Genomic DNA, 26,024 nt, shown 5'->3' with positions numbered 1-26,024 from the left:
CGTTTGGAGATATTCTTGGTCTATCGCCACACTTCATGTAAGATGTTTATAAACAGTATGTGTAACTTTATGTGGCAGAGAAAAGAGTGAGAAATGGAAGGCAAAAGGTCAGAATTTGAAGAATGCACTCAGGCTCTCCTTTGTCTTGTGTTAGTCTTCAAAGTCTTCTGATACTAGTGCAGAAGAGAACATGGATGAGCACCACCTGGTATTTGAATCAGAAAAGGCTGTGCACATAGAAACTACACTGAAAAATTTGTACTTGCCTCATTAGTGGTATATATATATATATACATGTTTTCCCCTCCAGATGCTTAAACTCATCTAACTCAAGTAAGTAGATGCATATCAGAGACAGGCATAACCCTTTATTTTTGAATGTGTCAAAAGAACAGTCAAAAAGGGATATTGATTAGTTATTCTCACTAGAACCCTGTATAAAGCCAGAATCAATGCATGTTAGGAAAAACATGCTATTATGAAACTTTTAATGTTTTAGGACAACATAAGCATCATAATTTTTACTAGAGTGGAGGTGAAGATAGATGGCCAAATAAACAAGCAATAAAAAAGCAGACAGTAAAAGGAAAAAATTAGGATAAGCTGGCATATCATTCAGACCCCTACATGGGTAATTTTGATTTGAATGTTTTGACTAAGTTAACACTGTTCTAAACAGTTGTTTATTATGTTTTTGTTAAATCTCTGGTGAAGGATGAGCTTACCAAAATAAGACAGTGTTGTATTGCAGCCCAGAGAGGGAAGGTGAAGAGGTTTAATAATTGTGGAAGTAAAGGAAAATATAATTTGTTCTGTGTGATATTGTCTGCTTATAACTTCCCTAGCATGTGAAGCTGGATTCTGTATTATTTAAGCACTGTGAGGTGTCCTAAACCCTAGACAGAAATGAGAAAAAAAAAAAAATCTAATAGCCATTACAATGGATGATACATGTTGTACATCTGAAGATATATATTAATGAAGTACACATTCAGGAATAAAATAAGCAAACAAACAACCTAGACCTCAACAACTAATAAAAATCATCTGCTATTATTATTATTATTTTTAATTTAGTTTGTTCTTACTGTTTTAGTGCCCTTTTCATGCTTAATTTGGATCTTGGAGCAAGTGAAGTCTTTTATTATACCTAATTGTCTTTTGTAAACTCCTAATTAGTTATGTGTGCTTGAAATGCTTCTGTGGTTGATGGCAATGAGGGTATGAAATACCCTGTTATATAACTGGCCAACCAAATTAAGCAACATTTCACTTTCTGGATCATTTAAAAAGCTATCCACCAAATGGGTTAAAGGTGTGCATTTGGGCAGCTAGGAGTTCATGGAAGCCTTCCAAAGTTCAGAGTTGCTGAAGTCAATTGTTGCACACTTGATAATGGAAATTGTATAAACAACTGAGATAATTATACTACCTAAGTGCACATGGCCATTACTGTTACAGTTTACTAACAATCTGCTTAGAACTGTGGTATTAGCTTGGTGCCCTTTATGTATCTCTGAAATTTATACATCAAATATAAGGTGTATGATAAAGAAGTTAGAGTATTTTTCTTAATTTGAATGCAAAGTTCAACATTATAACAGAAAGGTTCCGCTTCAGTGCTTCAATAACTAAGTCCCTGTACCTGCTGATCTTTCTGTGCTGCTGCAGTTGTTGACTTACCTAATGAATCCTGCTATGCTTTTCAAATATAAGCTTTAATAGGATGAACTATTTCCACAGTTAAAATGCTTGATGTTGTTGTAGAAGAACAAACAATGTCAATTTCATCAACTCTGGGTTGAAACATGAATCTCATGGCCTATGTCTGTCTCTCCCCAGTAGCCAATAGGCAGACAGCAGGCAGGACTTGCCCTGTTCCTACAAAATGTATCTTTTTCTTTTTTATTATTATTATTATTTATTTATTTATTTATTTTGAGATTCTGAAAACACTACTTCAATCAGATCCTGGTTAAAATGAAGTAAACACTTGACTTTAATGGGATTTTAACAGGTGTTTAAGCGCTTTGAATGGAATCTTAAAACATTAGCAGTAAACAGCCTCAGATGCTTGTAGTCATTCTGCTACCTGTTCAGTGTCTGAAGTGAGAGATAATGAATGATATTACAAACATAAGCTTTGGAGACAAAAAAAAAAAAAATCACTTTAAATAATGTGACACTTTTGATCTTTGCCTAGTAAATCTAAAGGGCACAAGGGCAAGTTGAACAAATGAACAAAGTGTGTTAAGAACAAGAGTGTTTTATCAGAGTTCATTATCAAGGAAACTCAGTTTTACTTGAGGAGGTAGAAACTCTGAAGGTATTTGAAGATATTCTTCTGGAATTAAAATTTACCTGAGACTAGATGATTCAAAATGAAGTGATTTGTAAGTTTCTTCTCTTTCTTGTTCCTCTTCTTCCTTTCTTCTCTCCCCAAAACCAGTTAGGCAACTTAAAAACATTTTCTTTTTAAAGGAAGAAGTAATATTTGGTAGGAGAAAAAAAAAATAAAATCAAAGTCAGTTTAAAAATTTGCATTGCAAATTCTCCAGAAATATTGTATGTTAAATGTGAGCCTTTCAAAGATAGTTAAGAGGTTTAACAATTTGTATTATCTTTCCAAATGAATACTCTTAGGCCTCTTTGAAAACCATAAAATTTTAATTCCTTTACTTCCTACACTCCTACGGTGTAATGTACTCCTTATATTACACTGATGTGCAAAAAAGGCTGTGTTACAACTTGAAGAAAATAATTGTTGCAAAGCAACATCCATATTAGCTATGAGGTTTCATAATACATTCTGTTTTCCTAAAACCCTACTCTGGTAGTGATATACTGTATTAGTGATGCCCATCATCCATTTATTAATATTAATTTTAATAACTTTTTTGAAAAAGGACAGATAAACATTTTTTGTATTAAATCAGCAGAAAAAATTATTTAAGATGCTAGCTACTAAATACTCTTAAGTAATATATATACTAAGATGAAACAAATATAGTGCTTTTCCAGACACAACTAAAGTTTCACCAATTTGTATTAACATATAGAAAAATGGTATAATGATGAAAAAAGGAAGACCTGCAACCCTATCCCAGGAATTTAATAGCGCCCTCTGTCATCAATCATGAATGATATGGAATACTACATGTGCAGGAAATAAATCACTTGACAACATTTGCCTCCAGAGGTGGCCTAGGAACTGAAATAACTTCAGATAAGACAGGCAAATGTCAATATCTTGGCTTCTAAACAGTAGGTGATAAACATCAATGAGCCATAAAGGCACTAATAAAGAATAAGCTGTATAGGAAGTTTACCAAAATTTTCTCATTAGGCTTTTGTACTTAAACTATACCAATAATAATCAAAGATGATTTACCTGCATCAAATCTTGTGAGCAATAGGGAATCATTCCTGTGCTTGGATATGCCTCTTTAAATTGGGTGGCAGTATTGTCAACAAATATACAGAATGGTGTGGTTAGGAAGGGATAATCAGAAACAAATGGAAGATGCTCACCCGTGTAGACTTACGAGAAAAACTCCAAGAAGCGCAATCATCAGAAACAGATCCTACCCAGTGGCAGTGGTGGTCAATCAGATGTTCAGTTCCCATACAGGTGGCTGAACATCCTGAAAAACTGATTTATGGTTTTCCCTGGAATTTCCCTGGGCCATGGTCAAGCTTCAGTCATAGTCTGAACCAGCTCATCAGTGTAATTCTAGGGAATACTGCAATTCTGGAAATCTCCTAAAATGAGACTTCAACTTGGGAATCTGGTAGTTCAGAGTTATTTAAGATTAAATGGAACTTTAAACAAGAACACGAGTAATAAAAATGACAAAGTAAAGTCCTAAACTAAGTATTAACATTTTGCTACTTTGTATTTCACTGTTTTCTCAAAATGTGTTGTGATGTTTATGACAACAGTATTTTTTTTCCCCACTTTTAACAGCTCTATATTGTATTGACAGGAAAAAAAAAAAAAAAAAAAAGTTGGAAATGCTTAACAGTTTTCAGAGTTACCGAAGAGCCCTGATAGCTTAGTTCTCCTTAATTTTATATTCAGAGGTCTTCAAGATGTTTTTTAAAAATGCTAGTTTAAATTGTAAATATGCAATAGTTAAGAACGCACCACAGTTGAAGTTCAAGGATAATGAGTCAAGCACTGGATCTTTTTAATTTCTAATATTTTAATATAAACAATGCTATGCATCAATAGTGAGGTGCAGTTATCCACGAAAGGGGGGAATTAGTAAATACGGTTGCCTATATGTTCTGATACAATGCAAAATGGTGTTTGGGGATTTACTTTACCTGATTTTTATATCTATATTTGTATGTCTACAAATATTCACTCTTCTGTAGGGACTGTGTTTCATTTTCTTTTTGATATATTCTACTTTTTTTTTCTTCTTTTTTTTTTTTCTCCTTAATTTGGCAACAAAAGAGACTAAAAATACTTTGAGCATACAACATCTTTCATGTTCCCTTAGGAAAGATGGCATCCAAAGTGACTTAGTGACCCTATGGCTGTCTTTTTTGTAAAAAGGAAAAAAAACGTGTATTTCTTTTCTAACATCTTACCCTGCTATTTCATTTAAATGGAGCAAAACTAAGGAAAACATCAAATCCTGCTACCCATGTGTTTCTTAAACTTGATATGGATAATTAACTGTGTGTGCAACTACATATGCACACATGCACAAATGCCAGCAATATTTCACTGTAGAAGTTTGAGAGTTTAATAGTTGGCAAAGATCTTGGAACAAGGTGTCTACTCTGGCCCTGTGATACTCCCTGCTGCCAGGAAGAGCCTATCTGGGAATATTTACTAACACCTGTGGCAGTGCACTGGTGAGTCACAGTACTGCCCACTGGTTGCAAGGGCAGCAGAGTGAGCTCAGACTGGCAGTTTGTACTACAGGGATGTGAGGCTTTGTGCAGAGTTGTTGTTATATCTGGGCTGGACCTGCCAAAATGGGCAGAGTACTCCAATGTGGCCCTGCACTGCTCATGGTAGGGAAACACCGCTTTGAGGCAAAATGTTCTGCTTCTTGGCATGTTTTTGACCCATCCACTGGTTGAAATAGATTTGTGCTATAAAATCTAGAGATTTCCTTGCAGCCAGTTGTGAGAGCAAAGATGTCAGCCAGGCTTGCTGTCTGCTTGGAAAGAGAAACACAACTTATTAACACAGACTGATATCACCAAGGTAAAAACAAGTCTATGGAATCCAGATAAATCTGTTCAATCCTAACCAGATTTTCAGCTCAGGCAAAGGGGATATAAACTGTCAAATGCAAAGGATCAGGCCTGTCACTCATTTCTTCAAAAACAAAAAAGAATATTTCTTTTCACAATCTTTAGTTTCAAGCTGTTCTTCATACTGTCAGTAAAAAACAGAGAATAGTAGCCTTGTTGGGATACATTTGAGTTGTAATTTATTCAGTGATCAATGTGTTTGAGTTCTTTACCACTTAAGAAAAAATCTAATGAGTTTCTGAAAATTTGTGTTTCTTTAAAGGATGAAAATATGTGATTAAAAATTGATTGGTGTAGCACCAAGATTAAACTGAGAGTCCAAAATGTAATGACTTTAAACAAGATTTTTGACCTTCCAGTCATCACAGAATTAGAGGTAGCTATAAACATGATGTCAGTTTATACAACAGCAGTACTTTGACTTCAGAAATTATTAATGGCCAGGAGGTAATGAAAACATGCAGGGTAAAAGGAGTTACTTGCAATCAAAGTTAAATTCTAGAAATTCCACAGCCTTCTGGTGAAATGTATGGATAGGAATATAAAAATATAATTAGGCTGTTATCACCTTTCCAGTGGGCCATGAATACTAGCTGTGATAGATGTCATACCTACCATTAGCTGTAGTATATTTTACTTGCACATTAGTCTCAGTTCTCTGATCACTGTAATATCTCACTGCTTCTCAGTAAATCAGAGATTATCTCATAGATCTAGTTCTGTATTCTAGTTGGTGGATGAAGTTATTTTATAGCTTGCCTTCTATTTTACATGTCTAAGGAAAAAAAAACAAACAACTTCCTTAGGGAAATCCTATTGAAGTAATGTATGATTTTCTTATGAATAGCTTTTTTCTTAGGAGGTTTGAAGTGTTTTGGTTTTTCTTTTTTACAATATCAAAAAGAAAAGAGCAGGAAAAAGCCACCAAAGAAAAGAGGGGGTGAGATGGCTCAGAAAAAAACTGAATGGTATTAAAATATGGGTTTTTTTTTTGTTTGTTTGTTTTTTTTTTTAAATAAGTGTTTGTATGCTCAATTTGGAAAATAAGCAGTAAATATACCACAGTCTTTTTGCCTGTTGTAAAGCAAGAAGGCTATTTCCTTCTTATGTGACTCTCTGAGTCCTCAAAGGCTTTGACTTGCAAGCAATAAAAAATGTCCACAAGTAGGAATGCACTGCCCACCAATAAATGCTAAGGCTCCTGGCCCATCCATATCCTTTGGTGGGAGCAGTGAACCTAAAGCAGCTCACACTGAGAGTACCAGCAGATTATCAGAAAATCCTGAACGCCTGAATATTACAGTCAACACTACCAGTGATTAGGCTAACATCTGTCTAGTGATTGCTATAACACACATTTAACAATATAAATAAATGCAATCTAAATGGTCTGTTAAAACATATGCACTAAGACACATGCATGAAGTAAGATGTTACCATAAACTTCTGGCAGATTCAGATGTAATAACTAGCATTTAGTATCCTTTCTATTTGCAGGACTCATAGGCTTTGAAATTTAACAAATCTCTTCCCAAAATTTAATTATACTTTTATAATTAGCATTCTCACAAGAAACAGTGGCAACAAAAATAGTTCATTTTCAGTATTTCACCATGAAAGATGACTTTTCTCATTGAATTTTTATCTAAGCTAAGGAGCTTTATTTTTTTAACTGGCTCAGTTCTCTGGTTTTACTGTGCAGATAAAGGAGTTTGATTTTCACAGGGAGGAAAAGCATTATTAATTTTATTTTAGAGGTAATTTTAAAATATAGACTGTATATTAATATAGTCTATTCATTCTAAGTGACACATAAAGCAGGCTTATCTTGACTTAGCTTTTAAATGGTATAACTCAGTGTGCATGCTTTCTTCAATGACGTATTATTAGTAGCATACTCTATCATTTCCTATGTATTATCTGTTGCATTTTTGTGGGTTTTTTTTGTTTGTTTGTTTTTTCTTTTTTTCCTTTTTGACATTATGTTACACTAAATGGTTTGATTTAGCATTTTCTTCTCAGTTCTTTAATGCTTTACTTCTCACTTGTGAAGGTGTGTATAGTCAGACTCTAGGCCATCCGTAATTTGTTTCTCATATGCTAGTGGTTCTGAAAGCATGTGAACTTTGAAACTAATAAACATTTGTGTAGAATTTTCATTCTAAAACGAAACAAATACTAAGATTTTAAGCAGTTAGGATTTAAATATAGTTAAATTAAAGGCATATCAGAAATGACTTAAATGAAAATAAGCAGAAGTACAAAGGTTTTACAGATATTTGTAATACATAAAATGTTTTTTTCTATCTGGTACTAAGATTCATAATAACATAGTAATAATGGCTGCAGATCTTCCAGTCAATTCATTGAATGTTATGAAGTATTACAAAAAGAGAGTCTTTCATCATCCTATTTACTGCTCTAATTAAAATTAAATTGCAGTGGGATATATAAGGATTCTGTAGAAATGCCAAAAATAAACTCACAACTGCAAGGGAAATTGAGAACAACCATTGTGTGTTCCTCCTACCACAGAAATGATGTACAATATATGATCACTAGTCAACAGACTAATAAACTTCACGTGCTTCCTTGTTAAACCCGGAGTTATATTAAAATATGTAATGTATCTTCAGATATGTTGGGCATGTTTAATTGCACTCACTCACACCTTTTAATAAGAGAAAACTCCTTAGCCATCCATTTTTATTGGTTACCAAAGTGCTAGGACTACTGAATTAATGGAGGTTAATAAAAAATCCCTAATGCCTTAGTCAAACTTTCCCAGTTCTGGAGATGAAGAATTAATTTAAGTTGTGTTTGCTAAAGATACAGATAAACTTCATAAAGGGCACATTTTCATATTCCTACCTATGAATAAATTATTTTAAAGAGAACAAATGATTTAGACTGTTATCTCTGCTGGGCATTTGGGATCATGTGGGGCATAATGAGCTCTTTCTCATGCATACCATACACTGAGGTATCACAATGAGAAGATGCTGCAAGAATTTAGGATTCTGTTTCTTATATACTGGAGATGTGATGCCATTATTCTGAGTGTTCCTATATCCACATGAAAGATTCACTAAAAGACACTACATTGTATTTGGAACCACCACTAGATTTGTTTAGGATGCAGTTTTCAAATTTTCAAATTTCAAGTTTCAAATTTTTCTCTTTGCCAGTGCCTAGGCTCAGGTAATTTAGTCCAAAAGGAAGAGAGCATGTAAAAAGCATTCTTTTCCCTTCTGCAGACCTTTTGTTCCTTTGCCATCTCTTTTCTCTCACCTGCTGTGGGCTAGCAAAGAGCAGTTCAGGGACATCCCTGGGCAGAAGTTATACCAGACCTTCTAGGAGCCACCAGTGCACTGATCTGCATGCGCCTCTGTGAAGGCAAAAAAGCACTAAAAGAATCAGGGAGGGGCTGATTTTCACTCTCATTTGGAAAACTAAGTATTTCTGTTATTGCTTGCTGTCTTCATCACCCAGGTCCTGCATGCCTGGCTGTGAGGTGTGACCATGCCTGTCATGAGCAGCATCCAGACTGTCCCTCTCAGTGCCACCTCATTGCTATGCCTATAAGATCCTGATGGTGTCCCAGCCACCAAGGAGCACAAAAGTGGTGGACTTCACTGCCGGTTCTTGCGTTTACTTCTGTGAGTGGATAAAGTGCTTTACATGTCAGCAGTGAGTCTACTTACTTAGTTCTGTCAGGGCCTGTGGATAAAAAGTATGTTTGTAAATCCCAAGGGAGAAAAATTACTTCATCTGTAGGGTATACACCCAGAAAATTTTGTACTGGCATGAAAAGAGTGCTAATAGTAAGTATGTGGAAGAATGACTTAGCATAGCAACAATTTTGCTAATACTTTAGTTCATATTTTGAAAATGTGCTGGCATCCAAACTCTGCTCCTCGCTTTCTACCTTTCCCTTTCCTACATCTCATAGCTTTCAAATGATTCCTCTCTAACAAAGCTGATCAGAAGTCAATTAAAAAGCAGCTTTTCACAGCATATTTCCACACTGTTGACTAGTATTGGATGCATATTTCTCTACCTGTAGCTACCAGTGTTTATGGTAATTACAGGTGCCAAACAACTTGTGCACAGAGGTTTGGGAAAGCATTCAGAAATGATATTAAAACAGATGTCACCACAAAACAACTTATTTTAAGTTCTGAATGGAGATGTATTTTCCAGACACACCATCATTTTGGTGAAGAGGAACCTGAATATCCATGTAGGAGGCTGGAGGACCTAATAGAGAGATCTTCATGTTTGACTGTACCAAATCACGTGGTGTTTGATCAGAAGTACTCCTGGAAGGAGGAAACTTTGTTAGTTGCATTCCTGACGGTTCAGCTTCACTCTAGGGTAACAGAATAGGGTAAACCAGAAGTGGAAGTAACTCTTGAATTTAGTTTAGTACAGCACAAAATGCTACACAATTACATAGCTGTGAAATGTTTCGGTTGGTTAAATAACGGTACATATCCTGCTTGTAGCTATTGGTTATTGAGCTTGCTCTAAGTTTGTGGTGATGCTCCAATTAAGTTTTATTATTTCTTGAACATAGAGGTTTAAATGAGAAATATTTGGGTTTGATTCATTATTGTTTACTGTTCTGTGGATCACTTAAGACCACTCACTTGTTTTTCCTCATTTTGCTTGTAATTTTCTGAAGACAATTCCTCTTATTCTGTAACTCCTGCCCTTTAGACACAGACATTAACCTCAAATGTGGAGCCTTGTCAGAAGCACTTTCCAAAGTGGAAACAACTTTGTCATTTCATTAGAATATGTGGAATTATGTTCTGAAGCATTTCTTCATTTAATCTTCAACATTATCATCACCTTTTATCCTCAGGTGTCCATTTGATTTCTGTCTGGAATCTTCAGCACTGTGATTCTGACATAAAATGAACTTTCCATCCCCTGGCTTAGCATTGAGTTCAGGCAGCATTGCACTCTGCTCATTCAAATTTTGTATAATACCTAATTTACTGCTGCCTTTCAGAAAAGGTGGCAAAAAAGAAAACAAAAAGCACCTCCAAGCAAAGTTATTATACATTACATGGTAATTATCATCTTACCATTTGAAGAATCATTACCACCTCCACTTTGCTGAAATGTAGGAAATGTGACTTTTGTTGTTGTTGCTGTTCTAATTTTCTCCCCTGCAACGAGCATTATATTTTGAAAAGATTTTAGTCTCTGTAGCAAAAGCTGACTAATGTTTCCTAGTCAAAACATAAAGATGCACCTGTTCCTTTTTTGGACTTAAATATACAACTCAACTTGATATATTACTTTAAACATGACAAGGAAATTGAAATACAGAAAGCTTGAAGGATGTGAAAGCTGAAGACAGATATTTGAGAATAAAGCTATAATGAATTGGCTTAACACATGTAGCTAACTTATCCCCAAAACTGCGTACGCTTGAATAATGCATGGAATATATATCAGACATATTTTTTCAAATCTCTATGATACAGTAAATAGAACTTTACCTTACAGATTTTTAAAATTTATTTTCCTTGTCAAGGACCTGATGATCACGTTTAATTATATGAAATGTTATATCACATTGCATAATCATACGTACTGTAAAATAATTATTTACCACAAAATGCATTTCAAAGTCCTTTTTTTGAACAATGAAGATTAGAGGATCAAGGATGCTCAGAGATGCTGAGTGAGTCCCAGTCATCCTCTGCAGCATTTTCCACATCAAAAACAGGTTGGTGAGACTTGTGTGGGCTTTTTTCTTTTCAGTTTTGCTTTGAACACTTGAGGTGAAAACTTGGTCCTTTTGAAGTCATCAGCAGCAGTTAATCCAGCATGAAAATTGAGTCTACAAAGACTGGATCTCAATAGACTAGGGATTTGTGTCTCCCTCGCAAGCCAGATTCTTCAGCTTTTGTAGATTGGGTATAGATAATATTTTTCTATTGTTGCTATGTTTTCTATTTATTTCTTCTTCTTCTTCTTTTTTTTTTTTTTTCTCTTTTCTTCTTTCTTTCTTCTTTTATTTTCTTCCTTTCATCATAACGAATTGAGAATCTGTCTTCACATTATTAGAATCATAGAATGGTCTGCGTTGAAAAGTACCTTAAATATAATCTAGTTTCAACACCCCTGCTGTAGGCAGGATTGCCAGCCACTAGACCAGGCAGCCCAGAGCCACATCCAGCCTGTTATCATCAACCTAATTGCCTTCACAAACATGTATGACTGATAGTACTACCTAAAGCCATTCTAAAAGATGTTGCTGATACACATTCCAGGTTGGGCTTATTAGCCTCCCCCAAACCCATAGATAACTGATCCTGGTTGTTCCAAGGAACATATGTGAGGTGAATCAGTGAGAGAATGCAGATCTGAATGTCCAGTACCTTGTTATAAGGTGCAGTCTCTCTTATAGTCTACAAATTTTTATTTTTTCGAATTACTTGGTTTCTTTACTAAGAAGAGAATATCAGCCCTTCATAATACAGAAAGTTAGAAGTCTTCCTTTCCTCTGGAGACTGTGTAACTTTAATTGTTGTGTTTTCTTTGATATGTTCTGTTAGTGTGATCTGCTGCAAACTGAAGAGTTAACATGTTTTGCTGTTTATGTTCCCAACTATGTTTTTCTGAACACAATGACTAATGGTCTCTAAAGGAAACTAAATCTTAAAAGGAAAAACAAGTAAATTTAAAGGGGATATGTATACAAAGAGAAGAACATTGTATTTATCACAGGCTCCTAATTATGATGAATGGCACAATGTTATTAGACTGCTCTTGTCAGCGTGAGTTTGCTTGTTACTATAAAGTTTTAATGTAACATCAGTTTGGTGAATGATCATCTAATATTTTCATTGTTCAAAGTGTACTATCCACAAATATAAACATTTCATTTAGCTTCATGCCTACAAGATAAAGTTAGATAGGCTGATGGTACAGTATAAAGGTATGGTATCATGCTGTAGTAACCTGGAGAGGGTGGCCTCAGATTTACTCTTTGTTGTGTGTTAAACAAGTTGGAGCAAACCGATTTTGAAATGATTAATTAAACTAGACTTCCAATTGTGCTTCAGGGGTGGTAGATTTAAAATACAGTAGAAGTAGAAGATAATGGTAGGCTACAGAACCTGGGATCTGACTGTTGTGGTTTTATTCTTTGACAGTAATCACAGTCAATGGAGATTTTCACATACTTCAGATAATATTATGCATTTTATGGGAAAGAAACCAGTTCACTCAATTCACTCTCCTGATTTATTTTTTCTAGAGAGGTAGTACAAGGAAAACATCAGTTTGTGTTTGAAAAAAAAAAAAAGAAAGAAAAAAGTTTGTGTGGTTCTACCTGTAACATCTTCTCATTTGAGGCAGATGAGGACAAAGTAAAATGGAGACAGGGCTTTATCTAATGACATATCTAGCAAAAAGCAGATAATTTGTAGAGTATTAATCCCTTGACAAAGGGGAAATTTGCTCCAATATTTTTATATTTCACTTATATTGTCACTTATTGCTCCACTTACTTTGCATGATTGTCTTCCCTTTCTAACTGCTAGTTTTAGTATATTGAGGATCTAGCCTTGGCATAGAATTTATGTCAGCAGAGGTCCCACATTACAGAAAAATTTTTGCCCTAGCTCATCTTTTGGATTTCTTGATAAGAAAAGGAAAATAAGACAATCCCAAATCAAACAGCTCTTCTGAACAGTCAAGATGAAAAAAACATTATTGACCGAAAAAATACATTCCTCCATTTGGTTAATGCAGTGCACATGATGGCAAGGTAAACATACACTCACTGTGCTTTCAGAATGGAAACTATAAGGAGTAAGGTCAGCTGGAGAAAGGGATGGGAGGGTGAAACAGAGCTTACATTATTTGTGGAAAATGCAAAACAATTTCTGTGGAGAGCATCAGTGAACTTGTAGTGTTAACTGGCTGTTTGGGCAACCAGCTGAGGAGAGTGATAAGTTTAGTGAGTGTAGACAGACAAGAAAAATTAGCAGATGAAGGAACTGTGACGGGAACAAAATGTTCAGAGCTTGTTCTTGAAATTCTGCTATGATCTTTTCTTGTTCTCTCCAACCAGCAAAGAGATTATCCCTATTCCTGAAGCTGCAGTGGAAAGAAATGGCAGCACAACCTTAAACATACAAATTCCTTGACTGGGGAATCATTTCATATTGTAAGAAATATTTTTTTTCTTTTTCAAGAAAAATTCTTAAAAAGCATATTGTTGTGTTAATGGGCTCACAAGACAAGAATGTGGACCAAAAATAATGACAGATTTACTAGGAAGAACACACAAATCCTACTACTACAAAAGATACACTTGGTATCATCAGTCTCAAGAAATTGGTGCTTGCTTTATATTGAAACAAGCTCTTTTGCTCTCAGTTTTGTGATGTGTTTGTAAGTTATTACAGTGAACACTAACTTTTTTTGTTCGCTGTCTTCTCTCATGGTTTATTTTTTTTCTTACTGCAATTTCATCTGATTACTGCTGCTTCACATTTCCTTCGTATGATGTTAACTACTTATTAGCTGTCAATATTTGCTTCTAAAGGGAAGCTGTCTATGTTTTTTATTTACAGATTTCAACTTACTGAATAAATACTGCCTAATATGTATATATAAAAATATATGTATATTTATTTATTTATTTATATTAATAGTAGATCATTATCAGTGACAAGGCTAGGGAATTTTCTTTTTGCTTTCCTGTACCAAACATCATATTCTTTTCTGCTGCGGAAAGCCAACTTGTAAAAGGGTTTCAAGTCTGTTTATGAGTTTATTTTACATAACAATATAATTTTCCAACACCACAGGCTGGATAACATTACAGATTTAAGTATTACTATCAAAACACAAAGGAAAGTAATTCTCCTTTCCAGATTCCTTTACATTTGTTGATAAACAAAAACCCCTCTGCTCCCTAAGAATCAAACCAAGAAAGTCTTTATGTGCATTGACAAAAAATGTATCTTCCTATTAGATATATAACACTACAGAAAATATTTACCATTTCTTTGCTAAGAATTTGATTGCAATATTACTTTTGGTAAAAGTTACAATATTATTAAAAAATAAAGCAAAAAAAAAAAATTGAAAAAAAATTACAGTGAAAGAACAATCTTTGAATGAATGGCAACAATCCACAATCCACTTCTCTCTAAACTAATCTTCATTTGGATTTCTTGGTGATTCTGTTTTATAAGGTAAAGACCACATAGACTACACTTATGTAATACTTGGCGAGTAACTGTTCTGTAATGTAAATAATTCCAAAGGATTTTGTTTCATTTATTACTATCATGTAAAAATATTATATACAATGATATGAATGATAAAATATTCTGTAATCCATTTGTGAACTCTACAAGCCCATTTAGTAGAACTTTTTCATGTCTTCATCAATCTTACTTTCCAGGTATTTTGAGCACTGTTGCAAAGGCTTTAAATGGCTAGTTTAAAAGTAGCTGCTGTCTAAAAATATTTAGTACCTTCAGTATCTGCTACAACAGAGTCACAGAAATAATGAGTGGAGGAACATCATCAGCAAAATAGCACATATGTAAATTATTTCTTGTTCTTCAGATCCCAAATACCTCTGGCTTTTTTTTTTTTTTTTTTTTTTGTGTGTGTGTGTGTGTGTGTGTTTTCCCTTGTCCATGATTTTGAGTACATACAATGCTATGATTGTTTTAATCCTCCACTTATTGTGTTCTCAAATCAACTATTCTGAGTAGAAAAGTCAGGATACAAATACTTGTAGCCACTAGAAGACATGATGGTGAGGAAGTGGTGCTTGTGTGCTAGCAAATTTCCATTTATTAAATTCCCATAGTCTGTTATCTCTTTTCTGTCTCATGCCCTAAACACCCTAAAGTCCTTTCTTCATAAAGCTATCAGAAAGCTACATAGGCTCTGTCTTAAAAGGAAAACAGCTAGAAGTTAACTTCTTTGCTCTTCTTCAACTCACCTTAGTTTGCTCTGCCATAATACAAAAGCTCAGTGAAATGGAATGCTAAATTCTAACTGGATTCTAGTGGCTAAGGCCACTCCATCTTCCTTTAAGTCACTGATTCCACAAACGGATGGGACATTTGAATTTTCTAAGGGACATGGAGAAGATGTTCAGCTACTTCACAGAGTTTAGGGACCTACACACAGAAATTGCTTTTCTGTCCAACTTTTCTAATAAAAAAGGTTGTTTAGGAGGGCCAGAAGCAAAATATTTTTAGATCAGACCTTGACAGATAGGTAGAATTACAGCAAATCCAGTTATAGCATACTTCACTATAGTGTGCTTCATTTTAGTAATAAAGAAAATTTTTTGCTACTGTGCTTATAGTTTTTATTTGGTGTTGTTTTATAAATAACTGTAGCCTAGGCTTTTACACCAATAAGAAGATTATTAGCAAAGAAGAGTTCATAAAGGTGGAAAAAATAGAAAATGCAAATAAAATATAAGAAAAGTGCTCTGAAATATTAAATAGAAAAGACAGTGGAAAGTGAGGTGAGATAAAGGGGTGGTAAGTGTACTATGTGTAGGAAAAAAGAAACAAACCTTCACATTACTTCTGCCATACCTTGTTGCACAATAAAGTAACAAAAAATTCTCATCAGAAATGCTCTTTTGTTATTTTAAGCATTTCCTATTGTTGCTCCTAGATAACAACCTCTTAAAAGGGACAGTTTCCAGCCACAGGTGTCAATTTATATTCTTTTCTATATGTGGGCAATCTGAGAAGCAGGAAAAAAATATCGTACTCTATGATACTCTCCTAAAACATAGTGTCTGTACTGAAATCATGAACTATGTCAACTGGGAATCATACATTTCTATTGAAAAATACATGGTGAGACAATATTTTAAGATAGCTGATTTCTTTTTTCAGTCTTTCATAGGAAGGGAAGCAGCTACAGTACAAAAAATTGAATATGTTTAAGATCTGAACCATGGATTGGAACCACCTTCACATTCTGAATTTGTAAAGCATCCAGCTTTGTGGAGTATTGCTCCACTTGTGGGAACCCTTGCTGCACTGGAGACTTTTGGAGATTCCTTTCATTGTTGTCTTCCATTATACTCCTTCAAATGGTTCAAGTCGTGGCTTATTGTTATTTGAAAGTAATTATGTGTTTAATAGATTAGCTTCAGAAAAGCCTGGTTGCTATGAAAAAATAAGGAAACTGGTGGCTAGCAGCCAAAATATTTGGCATCCGTGAGAATGTAAAAATTTTGCTTGATGTATCTTTGACAAGTGATAGGCAATAGTAAAGGTCGTCTTGGATCCTTTTTTATTATTATTATTCTATTTTAAAATAATAAAAAAAAAATATTTTTATTTATTTATTTATTTATTTGACTTAGCTACCCAGGATTCCCCCTGTTGCATGGTGGATGATTGCTCCCCAGACTGCTGTGTGACCAGGAATGTCAGTGCAGAGGGCAGATATGCTGAAATCAGGAAGAAGACATTTGAGATCTCCTTTATTTGTGGTAAAAGAAAGTTGTACAGCATCTACCGCAGCAAATGTACATGAATTAAGAAAGAATCTAATACATGAGAAACTTTAAAATTCCAATATTTATTTTTTTTTTTTTTCACTTCAGAAAATACCAGAAATAAATGCGAAAAAATTTTGAAGACTCATAAAAATAACTTCTTTATATCTTCTTTATTAAAATCATGAATTATAAGCAAGAATTATAAGCATGACAGAGTCAGACTTAACTGTTAGTTTGACCAGATTTAGTAGAAAACAGTGAAATGTGTGTGTGGTCAGACAACAGGTAAAATTTGGAAGCAGTGTTATAAACTGTTCAAGTAAGGAAAGTGAGCAAAAATTTGCTCTGTTCTTCAGTTCTAATGGAGCTTGGTTAAAACACAAGAGTGTTGGTTAAGTGGCTGCATGATAATGCATAATTTATGGAGGGGAAAAAGATCTATCTGTCTGTCATAGTTAATTGAATCTAGGTTGCAAGGCTCTTGCCATAGAGCCAATAATTCTGCATAGACCTACTTCAGCTTTCTTCTCTAGAAATTTACTGCTTCCTCTCCTCCTCAAACAACGGCTAAAGATCCCTGAGGTATGTGGTTTCTGCCATACAAATTGGCTTTTCTGCATTTCAGAGTGCACAAGCTGAGGTAGGAAGGGAGTATAGCTCTTCTTTGGGGTGATGAGGACTTGGAAGGCTTTTAGACAAGCTCAATTTATCCCTTTGATCACTTCTTTAGATTTGCCAATAGGATTAAGTGTTCCTAGTCACAGCTCACAATAATGTCTCTGAGGAGAACTGAACAATCTAGGCTGAGCAGGTCTCTTTCAAACAAATCAGAGCTGGAAACTTCCTTGCGTATCTCATGATGTCCTCCTAGTGAGAAAGTTTTGCATTAATCTTTGCCTAAAATCTGTAAAGCCTGCATCTTTTTTATGAGTCATTAGAACATCTCTAACATTAAGAAACTATGTGCTATAGCTTGATAAGAATAATAATGACTCTTTTTTTTTTTTTTTTTTTTTTTTTTGTGTCTGTGTGTGTGTGTGTGTGTGTATTGACTTCTAGTTTGGTAATAGGCTTGGAAAAAATAAAAAAGTCTCATTAATCAGCCTATGTGATGTTCAACTCATTTCCCCTTTACTTCCCCACACTTCTTCGAGGGTATTAAGCATTGAATCTCAGCAGCACCAGCAGAAACCTACCTCTTTTCTTGTTGAATCATTTTCCGGAATTTAAGAATTGAAGTAGCACCACCTATTAACAAAGGAGCACATATAATGCACTTAATGGAAAAGCTCCTGGTGAGTTCTTGGATAAGTTCTGTGCTTAATTTTTGTCCTAAAGTTAAGTCTCTTTGAAACTTTGAAATCAGTCCACTGAACCTAAGCAGGTAAGCAAGCACATTACATTCCCTTCTTTATAATTAATTTACAGATGCACAGATTTGAAAACCTGAAAACATCTTGGGTTTGTAGCATAGGCCATAACATTTCACAAAGCTACTGGTGTATGAAAGTTGTTCATGTACATAGTAATATACAGCCACCAAATAATGCAAAATTCCCTGTTGACTAGATCCTCACTGACTAGATATTCATTGACCTATTTCAAGGCTGAAAGTTGTTCATTTTATTTTACAGCAATAAAGTGTTGCAGAATTCATGAAGTGTTAAAAATATGTCAATATCCTTTACCCTGGAATATGTGCTACAATTCAAGAAGCCTTTCTATATGAAAAGATTTAACTCACGATTTCATGAGTTTTATTAACTCAGTGAACTATTTTGACAACTGGAAGGTTCTAAAGTATGCTGGCCTATTTCTTTTCACAATTAAGGTAAAAGTTATGCAAGTGTATTTTGAATGTGCCTGAAAGGTCTCCCTGTTACCTTTTTATCATGAAGAAGAACCGTGAACTTTTTTGTTTGTTTGTTTGTTTTTGGTGGGTTTTTTTTGTTTTTTTTTTTTTGTTTTTTTTTTTTTGTTTTTTGTTTTTTTTTTTTGCATCAAGCATTTGACAGTTATTCATTTCAGGTGCAAGTTACTTTGTTTTGGTAGAGATTTCAAGATTTTGAAAATCAAGACACGATTGATGGTAACTTTTCTTAATAGTGCTCTATACAGAAACTTTGATTATTCTTTGATCCATAGCCAGAGACAGTACACCACACTATGAAATTATTCCAAATGATATTTTAAAATAGTGCTTAAGTTTAGCATATGCAATCTGCTATCACTGTTTCCCTCTTTCTGTTTTCTAACACCTATTCTGCATTCTGTATATACCAGGTTTATAAATAGAAATACACTTATAAGAGGGCTGCTCTGAAAGTAACGCCTCCTATTTTATTATGTTGGCCCCTGACATCAGAGGCAGATATTTGTGGTATGGCAGTGTAGGCTGAACCTTCCCACCACTATTCCATTACATGCTGTTTCTGTGTGACAGATGGCAGCAGATGGGTGGTCTGACAAAATGGTGTCTGACATAGAAGGTATGTCACTGAATTCCTCTACATGGAAATAAAGGCACTTACTGATATTCATCAATGCTTGATGAATTTTTCTGGAGATCAGATAGTAGATGTGAGCACAGGAAGGTGGTAGATGGTGAAACACTACGAAAAGGTCACCTCCGCTGGTACAGTTTTTATTCATACAATTGGGCTCCTCACTGCAAGAAAGACATTGAAGCCCTGGAACATATCCAGAGATGGGCAATGAAAATTGTGAGGGGTCTGGAGCACAAGTCTTATGAGGAATGTCTCAGGGAGCTGGGATTGTTTAGCCCGGAGAATACGAAGCTCAGGGGAGACCTCATTGCACTCTATAACTTCCTGAGGGGAGGTTGTGATGAGGAGGGGCTTGGCCTCTTCTCCCAGGCAACAAACAGGATCCAAGGAAATGGCCACAAGTTGTATAATATGAGGCTTAGACTGGACATAAGAAGGAACTTTTTCTCTCAGAGAATAGTCAGGCACTGTAATGGCCTGCCCAGGGAGGTGGAGGAGCTGCCATCCCTGGCAGTGTTCAAGATGAGTCTGGATAGGGAGCAAGGAGATATGGTTTAGTGATTTTTCTGTAGGTATAGTAAAGGGAGGACATTTGGAGTAGATGATCTTGTAGGTCCTTGCCAACCTTGTGATTCTATGATTATATAATTCTATGAATTGTGGCATGCAGACTCTAGTTCATAGCTGGTGAAAATGCATAGCTAATATTGATGACTATGTTGAAAAATAGTCTTTTTTAGCTGAGAAATTGCTCTATCAAATAATGTATTTTGTTCTTTGCATCTGTTGTAATTTCCATGGAATGAAATAAATAGAAGGCATTACATTCAGAGCAGCCTACACAGGAAAAGTTTCCCTATTATGCACTTGATGCATGATGCTAAAGAGACAGTGCCATTTTCATTGTTAGATAGCATCAGCAATCTCAACAGATGTTTTAATGAGAACAACTTCCAATTTTCAATTGCACCAGAAGATGGCAATAGTAATTTCTAGTAATCAATAGTAATAATAATAATTTCATTGAAGTCAGGGGGAGTTCACGAGGAAAAGAGCATACAAGATAGTGGTTTTTTGTTGTTGTTGTTGTTGTTTGTTTGTTTGTTTTTGTGGCATCTTGCAATTCTACTTTTCAGCTTCAATTAAAAATTAAAATATGTAGGGTTAAAAGTATGAGGTAAAGACATATGTTGAAGTAATTTGGAGTCATTCTGTTTGTAACAGGACAGTGAAATAGAATATCGAGAAAAAGAAGTATTTAAATCAATATTAGCTTAAGGTATACTCTGGTCCATAACTGATATGTCAGCTCTAACTCTTTGCTTTTATTTTCCTCTTCCTTATTTTCAGAAAAGCCATGTAACTGAAGTCTGCTTCACAGCAAATGTGAGAATCCACCTGACATACTGCAGTTATTAGAACATTTAAAACCACAGTAAATTTCAACTATTTTATCTGTCCATCAAAGAGCTTGTTGAAAAACATCTTGACATTTCAAACTTGTTCATAAATTCTACATAATTTGCTGTGTTTTCCTACTTGGCCCTTCTTTGTGCTTGGTGGACTGTACTCTGTCCTGCAGTAACTTATAGTTGCGACTCCCAAAGAATGTCCTTCACTAAAATCAGTCTCACTAAAATCTGTTCATTTTTTATGGTAATTTCTTAATCTGGCATGCTGAGCAATCCTAAAGTGCTGAGCAATCCTAAAGTGCTGAGCACAACTTTTAACACTATATGAATATTAACTTAATCAAAATCATTACTCAGAACATCTTTCAGCATTAAAAAGTGTCTGGCAGCAATATTTACTTTAAAAATTATGTCTCTGCTGTTTGTTCTTCCTCAAAGCAATCCAGTAAAGCAGCTAAGAGGAAAGGCACACAGGCTTCAGTTTGATGCTGTATGGAGCTTCTGGTCAGCTAAAAGCACAGCCAGGACTTCCCTCCATCTTGCCTATATATCAGGCTGTGCTTGCTGGCCTCCTCTTACAGGGCTCTGAGAGCATGATTTCAGGTACTCTCAGTAGGGTGTGGAGTCATTTGCTCACAAAAATCAAACAGGAAGGCTAAGCAATGCAGAAGTTAGCCATGACTTTTAAATTTTAATTTAAATTACTTACAGATGTTTTGGGGATGATTTTGTATAAATTATTTAGCTGGCACAATAGGATACATATTTTGGAGAAGTACTACTTTGATCTGGGTTATGTATGAATAGCTGGTTTCTTTGCATCAACACTTCCCTAAGCACATCTGTAAATTAAGCATTCAAATATGTAAGCTCACAGCATACCATAAAATAGAAATGTTTCAGACTGCACTGTAACTTTCCACAGGGACTTCACATAATCAAAGTAAAAGTACAAGTGCTGACCCAACTATTTGATTTAAGACTTGGAAAGGGAGAGGGAGAGTAGAGGTATCAGTGTCAGCAGGCGGTTCATAATCCAAATAAACTTCCAAATGAAAACAATATGGAAAATCTCTGTACCTTAAGGGCAGAACAGCTTTGCTGTATAAAGCATTTTATTTGGTCTGTTATGGTTTTCTCTGCAGAACAAAAATATCACTGTCTGCTGGCTTAATGGAGAACAGTTGGATCATAAAAATATCAAATGCATGTATTTGGCAACCACTAATAATCTACACATATTTATGTAACTGCAATTTTTTTTTCTTTTGGAATATACCGTCTGGAAATATAGCCTGAGGCTTCCTCAGATCTCCTGGAAAGAATTAGCATTCATATCACCTCTGCAAAAATATGTTATGTCAAGCAGGTTACTTTTTCCTAAGTTCTTTGAAGGTTTTTTGCTGTTGGTGGTGGTTTATTATTATTATTATTATTAATATTCAATATTCTTCATTCATATATGTTCATTTGGTATTATTGTTATTATTATTATTATAGCTTTACTTATTCACAGCTAACACAGATGTTTACATTACAAGGAAGCTCTAACATCTGCTTTCCAGTGACCATCAAACAAGTGAATTAGTAAGTATGGAACATATTGTGACTATGTTTTGAATGCTTAAAAATGGAAGCATTTAGTACTTGCCTTCAGAGCTTTTGGGCCCCAGAGAAAAAGGATGTTACTAATGAATTTCTGGTAGTTTAGAATGCTTACAGAAAGCAGCACTACCTAGCTTACAAATTCTGAATTTCCCAATTGCTTAAAAGGAAATGTAGTTGTTTGCTAGAATTAACTAAGGCATTACTTATGAGAATTATTTCTATTAATGGAGTCACAGAAAAGCTTTTCTACAAGGTGATAGATGCATATTTTACTTGCATAGTTCATATGCCCTCAGAAGAATCCAAATCTTTCCGGCAATCTAGCTCTAATACTTTTACTTAGTACTATTGTTCCCTAACAGATACAAATCTGCTATGTGACTTACAGATATGATCTTGCCTTTTGTCTAGAAAAATAATAAGCCCAACAGTACAGAATCATGTTAGACACCCACTGACTTTATTAAGGTCACTGGCAATATTGCTTTAAATTTCAGTGAAACTATTTTTTTTTTTTTCTCTAAAGACTTTTAAAATTTGGTTTAAAATCTCTAAATGATAAATATATCTACTAAAAATAATTTGACATGTTTTTCTTTCAACTATCAGATTTTCTATCCAGTTGGAGCCCTTTTCATAGAAACTGAACATGATTACTTGTAGCCACTAAAACAACCATTTTATCTAATACTGTTTGTATAGCCATTTCTTTCTTCACCATAATTTGCTCTTTCTTTATAGGCATTTGCTTGAAGCTGTAGATTTTATAATTTGAGAATGTGTGTTGGAAAGTTCTAGACTAATGAGCATCTACATTAATTTTGGGGTACGGAAGGGATTTAATCCTTAAACAGGAAGAAAGAATATATGAATATCATTGAGAAACTGCAAAGGGTACTGCCTTTATGTGGATTAAACTAATTAAACCAATACGATGGTAAGTATCTGCACTAATTCTTAGTGAAATTCTTAGGGACCACTTATAAAAGTTGCTTGCAGAATCTCGAATTCTGTAGGAATACTTTAGTTTAAGTGCCAAGTAGTTTTGCAAATAGCATCCAGCTGTCTGAGTCTTCCTGCAGACTTTTTACCTAGTCTCTTCTTATTTTCTGATCTTGAAGACTGCCCATTTTGTTCTAAAGCTCAAGGAAAAAAATTTTGCTCATTGGTGTTAATCGAAAAGACAGTGGTAGATAAGGAGCACTTGGCTTCACATACCTCTGTAACATTTTAATAACTCATAGAATTTATGAAAACTTTGATGTTTTTGCCTTTCTGAGGCCAAAACTTTATTACGACTGGGGATATTCATTTGTAGCTTGCATGCAGTTGGTGAGGTCTTCTGGGATGATTACTGAGCTAGAGATCAAAAATGCATCATCACTTAAAATGGGGCCATACGATGCTTCTGAAAGGCAATCAGACCTGCTCTATCTGGTGTCCTCTGAAAGACAGAAGATTCCTTCAGAGCTGTCTCTCTTTAGAAAGAAAATGCATTCCGCCTGGCTCTTGCATGCTTTGTTCTGGCTTTTGTGATCTTCACTTTCAGTGTTCCCTGAAAAATATCACTGTTTCTGTGATTTATAGATCAAAATGCATTCTCTTATGTAGCTGGAGCTTGATCCCTTAACTGAAAACTTGAACCAAGGCTTTCAGCTGGTATAGAACTGGATGCCAGTTGACAGTTTTCTGCATCAGCTTCATATTCTTTCTTAATCCACAACCCTGGAAGAAGGAGGGCAGTCACAAAGGCTCCACAGGCACCACAGATGCCTTTAAGCCATTTTGGCTTTCAGATTTGCCTATGAATTATATACATAGAATACAGAAGTAAAAATGTCTGAATCAGTGTAATTGCAATCATCAAAAAGAAACATAGCAGATACGTCAACTGTGTAAGTAATACAGCACTACAGGCATGTCCAGCTAAGGTTAAAGAAGGTAGAGCTCTCTTGACACTGGACACAGGTTGTTTCTTCCAAGTGTACATAAGTTGCTGAAATTCTTTGCTTTGGTTTATGCTCAGAGACATTTGGGATACTTTAAAAATTGATGTTCTTATTATTTTGTTATTTTGCCGAGGGAGAGAGCACTGGAACATAGTGTTACAGTAGCATATAACTTTCCATTTTGAACTCTGATTTTATGTTTTGCTTTTGATAGAATTTTGCAATTCAAGATATTCTCACTAATCAACTGAAACAATATTAGTATGTGTAAACACAAAAATATATTTGATTGTAGTGCGTGTAACTGTGATTAGATTTCATTAGCACATTCATTCTGTCTGCTTCCAGAAAAAAAAACAAAAGCAACAACAAAAAAACCCCAATCTTTGGCTATGAATGTTAACTTGATATTCAGAGATACAATTCAACGTTTATTATATATAACTCACTTCAGTGCACAAGAAGAAAGTCTGATACCTAAAAGTGTACTTATGTCAGTACATCTCAGCTTAATTTTCTATTTATATCCCCCCCTTCAAACTATAGTTGAAAACTGGAAAAGGGATGAAATAGTGCAATTACATTTTGTAGATCAACTAGCTGATTCCATGTTTATAACCCTTATTAACCTGACAAGGAGGAGTGGAATGGCCAGCAAATCATATGCAGGATTGTAAATGTCAAAGTATGAGCATAGTACCATAATTACCAAAGCACATCAGGTATTATTAGAATTTTGATAGTTCCCTCTTCTGACAAATATGGTAATGAAAATAGAAAATATACAAAATTGATTTATTTTCATGATGAAAATAGTAATGATATGAGATGATTACATCCAATTTGCAGTCTCAAATTTGTCATTTCCCATTGGACTGGACCAGAAATCTTAGTAGCTTAATTAAATCAGTAATAATAATTCCTCCTCCCTATCCCCTTCTGCTCAGAAGAGGGAAACCTTAATGGAAAGGCAAGAACATTTCCGCAATAAAAGTTGCCTTGAGCTTTTTACTCAAAACAGTGATTAAGCATTTTATTATATACTTTTATCTGTGCTCTTAACCACTGATATTTCAGAGACTGAATCAGTCTTCAGAAGAAATCTTAAGAAATATTAAATATTTACCTAAAGACTTGTTACATATATTGCATGAGAAAACTTGAAAGGTTTTTTTTTTCCTAAACTCTATACCAATGTTCTTTTTCTTAGACTGGTAATAGAATATGTATATTGATTTTTGAAGAAGTGATCAAATAACAATATTTGGCCTTATATTGTGAACTTACTAGTGCAGCATTTCTGAAAGGTTTTTATCATAACTGACATTCTATTCAAAAATAATATGTTAAAAAATACTGTTAAAAAATCCAGAAATCAAGATTTTAATTAGTCAGCTAAAAGCACTCATATTTGTTTACTCTTCTACTGTGGAAAGTCCAGTAAAAATGAAGCATTCAGTAGATATTAAAAATCTGTCCACCTCCATTATTTAGGCTTATTATTCAGTGGTTCATTCTTCAATAAGTAGGACAAAGTTCATGTAGGAAATAAACAGACAATTGATAGAGCTTTCTGATCAAATCTCATATAGTAGCAACAACCAGTTTGCCTTTGCTTTTTGATATCATTTTTATTTTTCTCTCTCCTTTTCTCAGGAACAAGACTATAAGAGTAGCTAATTTAATTCTTTGTGGTTCTCTGAAACCAGTATGAAGCTATGATTCAAGTTAACATTGTTAC

At 34.6% G+C, this 26,024-nt stretch overlaps 1 protein-coding gene across 3 annotated transcripts in view; it reads left to right on the top strand.

Annotated features, from left to right (window-relative positions):
* LOC116653413 (uncharacterized) overlaps nt 1-26,024 on the top strand; it is a 114,102-nt gene that overhangs the window by 74,200 nt on the left and 13,878 nt on the right. The gene's annotated exons all lie outside the window — the stretch shown is intronic.

Source organism: Coturnix japonica, chromosome 4, assembly GCF_054131305.1.
Source record: "Coturnix japonica strain WE chromosome 4, WE-NBRP24, whole genome shotgun sequence".
Taxonomy (NCBI): domain Eukaryota; kingdom Metazoa; phylum Chordata; class Aves; order Galliformes; family Phasianidae; genus Coturnix; species Coturnix japonica.
This window is presented reverse-complemented; position numbering and strand designations above follow the sequence as displayed.